This window comes from Rana temporaria, chromosome 2 (genome assembly GCF_905171775.1).
Source record: "Rana temporaria chromosome 2, aRanTem1.1, whole genome shotgun sequence".
Taxonomy (NCBI): Eukaryota; Metazoa; Chordata; class Amphibia; order Anura; family Ranidae; genus Rana; species Rana temporaria.
Window position 1 is genome coordinate 11,920,756 of NC_053490.1, and position 6,214 is coordinate 11,926,969.

A 6,214-nucleotide genomic window follows, 5' to 3' on the forward strand; every position below is an offset into this window, starting at 1 on the left:
CTGGCTGCCTGCTATGTTTGTGTGTTAGCTCGATTAGTAACAGGCAGCCAGCGCGGTCTTCTGTGGCGTCAGGGTCTTCTCTTCCTTTCTTCCGATGTTGCCTCGTCGCCTGTTGTCGCTGTAATGATGGAAGCGCGCCTTGCATCACATTTATATAGGCATCACCGTCCCATCATGCTCTGGCAGGTACCCACGTGGTGGGTGCACGTGGGTAGGCACCCACCACGTGGGTACCTGCCGGAGCATGATGGGACGGTGATGCCTATATAAATGGGATGCAAGGCGCGCTTCCATCATTACAGCGACAACAGGCGACGAGGCAACATCGGAAGAAAGGAAGAGAAGACCCTGACGCCACAGAAGACCGCGCTGGCTGCCTGTTACTAATCGAGCTAACACACAAACATAGCAGGCAGCCAGCGCTGAAGAAGAAGGCACCGGAGAGCTGCAGAAGAACCGGGGTTCGCCGAGTCAACAGCGGAAGAGGGGAGAAGATGGAAGAAGCCCCCCGGAGTCCGGAGAAGCCCCCCCGGAGAGCGGAGAAGACCCCTGGAGAGCGGAGAAGACCCCCGGAGAGCGGAAGAAGAAGCCCCCCCTGGTAATTGAGCTAATAACGAAGACAGGGGGGGCGTCCGGAGCAGAATAATAAAATATTTTAAAAACCCTTGTGTTGTGTGTTTATTAACTTTTACTTTTTGCCTCCAGGTGAATGGATAGGGGTACGATGTACCCCATATCCATTCACTTAGGGTGGGGGGCCGGTATCTGGGGGCCCCCTTATTAAAGGGGACTCCCAGATTCCGATAAGCCTCCGCCCGCAGACCCCGACAACCAATGGCAAGGGTTGTCGGGAAGAGGTCCTGTCCTCATCAACATGGGGACAGGGTGCTCTGGGGTGGGGGGGGCCCGCAGTGCGCCCCCCTGCCCCAGAGCACCCAACCCCCCCATGTTGAGGGCACGCGGCCTGGCACGGCTCAGGAGGGGGGGGGCGCTCGCTCGTCCCCACTCCCTTCCTGGCCGGCCGGGTAGCGTGCTTTGGATACGGGTCTGGTATGGATTGTAGGGGGACCCCTACGTCGATTTTTCGGCGTAGGGGGGGTCCCCTTACAACCCATACCAGACCTAAGGGCCTGGTATGCTCCTGGGGGGGAACCCATGCCGGTTTTGTTTTTACAAATTGCCGTGGAGTTCTCCCTCGGGAAAGCATACCAAATGCCGTCGCTGGAATGGGCCTTTACAAGGTGTGACTAACTTTACACTTTGTAGAACGAGCCCTAATTTTACACTTGCAAAATAACACTTACGGCGCAAAAAGGAAGCTAGAAAGCTTTGTGGATCGCCTTAAGTGCTAATTTGCATACTAGCAACGGCATTTCGACTCGAAATGCCCCCAGCGGCGGATGCGGTACTGCATCCTAAGATTCGGCAGTGTAATTCAATTACACATGCCGGATCTTCTGTCTAACTTTGGAAAAAGCCTTTTGAGGATCGTTTCCAAAGTTACACACAGACTGAACAGCAGTTAAGTCGGAGTATCTCTTTTGAGGATAACCCCCCATGTTCTGCAGTAAAAATCACACAGCAGCCATATCACCCTGTAGGCAGGGTAGTCTTAGGCAAGTAAGATTTTATGATTTGCATACAAGCAGACTCACGCTGTCTGAGAACTTGGTGTGGTCCGCTATGATGTAAATTTATTTACCGAGCTATGTGGCTGGGCACATACATTTTTGAGAGGGAATTAAACTTTTGTAATTCTGTCTGTAATGTGTAAGGCAAGAGACAGGGTGAGATTTGGGGATGGAGGTGTCTTAAGCGTTGATAATAGTCTGTGTTATTGAAGCTTTTCTTATAATATTTTTATCAGAGAGCCCATGATAATGGATCATAGAGAGAAGAACCTTAAGAAGAGAAGCTACTGTGACGATTTTTTCAAGTATGGTTTCACTTTAATAGTTGCAGCAGGAATTGAGAAACCGCAATGCATTATTTGTAATAAAGTTCTCTCAGCCGAATCTATGAAGCCCAACAAACTGAAACGTCATTTTGATACCAAGCATCCAAGCTTTGCTGGCAAGGATATCAAGTTTTTTAAAAACAAAGCTGATGGTGTCAAGAAAAGCAGACTTGATACTGGTGGCAAGTACCACAAGCAAAACCTAGCAGCTGTTGAAGCTTCATATTTGGTGGCTCTCAGAATCGCCAGAGCTAAGAAACCTCACACCATTGCTGAGGATTTGCTGTTGCCAGCAGTCAAAGACATTGTTCGCGTTATGATTGGAGCCGAATTTGTTACGAAATTGAGTGCAATTTCCTTATCTAACGACACTGTCAGCAGGAGAATAGGTGACATGTCTGCTGATATTATTGATCAGGTAATCCAGGAAATGAAATCTGCTCAACTTGGAATATTTAGCATCCAGCTTGATGAATCCACAGATGTTGCAAACTGTTCTCATTTACTGGTTTACGTGAGGTATATTCATGATGGCAACTTTAAATGAGTTTCTTTTTTGCAAACCTCTTGAAACAACAACTACTGCACGTGATGTGTTTGACACAATTGGTTCATTTCTGGAAAAACACAAGATCTCTTGGGAAAAGGTTTGTGGTGTTTGCACAGATGGTGCTCCAGCTATGCTAGGATGTCGGTCTGGATTTCAACGGTTGGTATTGAATGAATCACCAAAAGCCATTGGAACTCACTGTATGATTCATCGTCAAATTTTAGCAACAAAGACGCTGCCACAAGAGTTACAAGAAGTAATGAAAAGCGTCATAAGTGCCGTCAATTTTGTAAAAGCGAGTGCTTTAAATAGTCGACTCTTTTCAAAACTTTGTAATGAATTGGAAGCTTCTGCTAACGTTCTGTTATTTCACACTGAAGTGAGATGGTTGTCAAGAGGAAAAGTTTTAAAACGTGTCTTTGATCTTCGTAATGAACTAAAAACTTTTTTTAATCAGAAAGCAAAACCGCAGTTTGAAGCACTTTTCAGCGATGAAAATGAACTGCAGAAAATAGCTTACTTGGTTGACATCTTTGCAATCTTGAACGAGTTAAATTTATCACTTCAAGGACCAAATGCAACATGCCTTGATTTGTCTGAAAAGATCCGATCATTCCAAATGAAACTTCAACTTTGGCAACAAAAATTGGATGAAAATAAGATTTATATGTTGCCCAACTTATCTGCTTTCTTTGAAGAAAATAACATTGAACTTGACAAAAGGATTAAAACAATAAGTTCTGTCAAAGAACACTTGCAAATGCTTGCGGACGAAATTTCATTGTACTTTCCAAATGTTCCCGATACCCCGTTTGCACTTGCTAGATGTCCATTCACAGTTAAAATTGAAGATGTTCCTGAAAATGCACAAGAGGAGTTCATTGATCTCATTACCAGTGATGCAGCAAAAAATGATTTCTCTTCCATGTCAGTTAATAAATTCTGGATCAAGTATTTGCAGTCATATCCTGTTCTGTCTGAGATTGTGTTGCGCCTTCTTCTTCCATTTCCGACTACATATCTTTGTGAAACAGGCTTTTCAAGCTTGTTGGTTATCAAGTCTAAATACAGAAGTAGACTTGTTGCAGAAGATGATCTTCGTTGTGCTCTTGCAAAGACTGCCCCGAGAATTTCTGATCTGGTCAGAAAGAAGCAACCCCAGTGTTCGCACTGACGCTTTAGTTTTTTTGATGCATGGTATCGCAACAGTTTTGTAGCAATGTCATTTACTGTTATTATATTAAGACTGTCTAAGATTGTTACTGTTACGCTTTGTTTTCACATAATTATACAATACGGTGAATACGGTTCAATACACAATGAAAAAAGTTAACTAAACGCAAGTTGTAAACATTTTATTCATTTGTTACTTATATGTTAATTTATAAATAAATATTTTGCACTAAATATTACAGATTGTTTTTGTTTATTAATCACTGCACTTTAATATGTTAAATTTGTAAGAATGAAAATACGTCGTGCATATCAGATATTTATATTTCGATTCATAACAGTTGCAAAATTACAGCAATGAGGGACCAACGAAAATAATTTTACTGTTGGGGGTCCCCACAACTTGGGAAATTTCATCAAGGGGTCACGACACTGGAAAGGTTGAGAACCACTGCTCTACAGTATTTGTTTGTTTTTTGTTAAATATCCTACATGGCAATTACCGATCTTCTCATGCCTTTTATTTGACAATAGCTTGCCTATTTACCTTGAAAATGGCCATAATTCAGTACCAATGTAGGTCCTCCATAGACGTGAATAAGGTTTCTTGCTTACTTATGGTTTTATGGATCCCTATATAAGAACCAAACCAAATACAAATCACTCTTAAAATATGCTATTCATGCGATCACCAGGAGTCAACAAAAACTTGATGGCATTGAAGAATAATAAGATTAATAATAATAATGAAAATAATAACAAAAGTTCTGCCCATTCTAGGGGAATCATGGGAGGAGCAGAGCAATCTAGATTTCTTCTTGCCCAGCAAGGTCTTTAACCACTTAACCCCCGGACCATATTGCTGCCCAAAGACCAGAGCACTTTTTGCGATTCGGGACTGCGTTGCTTTAACTGACAATTGCGCGGTCGTGCGACGTGGCTCCCACACAAAATTGGCGTCCTTTTTTTCCCACAAATAGAGCTTTCTTTTGGTGGTATTTTATCACCTCTGCGTTTTTTATTTTTTGCGCTATAAACAAAAATAGAGTGTCAATTTTGAAAAAAAAATAATATTTTTTTAATTTTTGCTATAATAAATATCCCCCAAAAATATATAAAAAAACGTTTTTTTCCCTCAGTTTAGGCCGATACGTATTCTTCTACATATTTTTTGTAAAAAAAAATCGCAATAAGCGTTTATTGATTGGTTTGCGCAAAAGTTATAGCGTTTACAAAATAGGGGGTATTTTTATGGCATTTTTATTAATATTTTTTTTTACTAGTAATGGCGGCGATCAGCGATTTTTTTTCGGTACTGCGACATTATGGCAGACACTTCGGACACTTTTGACACATTTTTGGGACCATTGGCATTTTTATAGCGATCAGTGCTATAAAAATGCATTGGATTACTATAAAAATGCCACTGGCAGTGAAGGGGTTAACACTAGGGGGCGGGGAAGGGGTTAAGTATGTTCTCTGGGTGTGTTCTAACTGTAGGGGGGTGGCCTCACTAGGGGAAACACTGATCTTCTGTTCATACATTGTATGAACAGAAGATCAGCGTTTCCCCCGCTGACAGGACCGGAAGCTGTGTGTTTACACACACAGCTCCCGGTCCCCGCTCTGTAACGAGCAATCGCGGGTGCCCGGCGGCGATCGCACCCGCACGGGAGTCACGGACGAGCGGGGGGCGCACGCGCCCCTAGTGGCCGCAAGGAGAGCCGACGTAGTATGACGGGCTCTCGCCCAGGAGAGCCGACCTGCCGCCGTAGAATGACGGCGGCTGGTCGGCAAGTAGTTAATTGCGAAGGATATTGTGGGTTCCAGGGTGAAGTGGTGGATGTAATTTATTTAACTTTTTCTGGGTTCACTACATGATTGACATGTTTAGAGACCATCTACCGTTCATCTGTTGAAATTGTACTGATGTATCGCATCTAAAGCCTTGTACACACGATCAGATTTTCCGACGGGAATTGTGTGTTGACAGCCTGTTGGCGGAAAATTCGACCATTTGTACTCCCCATCGGACAACTGTTGTCAGATTTTCCGCAGACAAATGTTGGATGGCAGGCTTTAAAATTTAAAACGGTCTGTTGTCAGATTTTCCAATCATGTGTACAAAGTCCGAATCAATGCTCACCACCAAACACGACATTAGCAGAAGGTGCCCAACGGGTGACGCTCAAGAGCTGAAAAACCACATAGTACGTCACTACGTTCGTGTTTGTTGACTGACAATTGTGTGCAGTTTGTATGCAAGACAAAATCCCCTCGGACAAAAGTCTGACGCTTGGTCTGCGCAAAATCCGATCGTGTGTACGAGGCTTTTAGTTTGGTACTCCAATTGTTTAGTGAGGGATAAGGCTGCTCTTTAGAAAACAATCCTCACTGGGCAGAAAATTGTGGGCTGTAAACTTCTCTCTCTAGATGAAACTTTCTATGTAGAGCAGAGAAAATAGTCAGAGGTTTGCTTCACCCTGGTCACCTTTTATTTAAATTATTCCTATCTGGTAGACGGTTTAAAAACA

General features: G+C 43.3%; 1 pseudogene; it reads left to right on the forward strand.

Annotated features, from left to right (window-relative positions):
• Nucleotides 1-1,581: 1,581 nt before the first annotated feature.
• Nucleotides 1,582-3,803, forward strand: LOC120928465 (annotated as a pseudogene).
• The last annotated feature ends 2,411 nt before the right edge of the window (nt 3,804-6,214 follow it).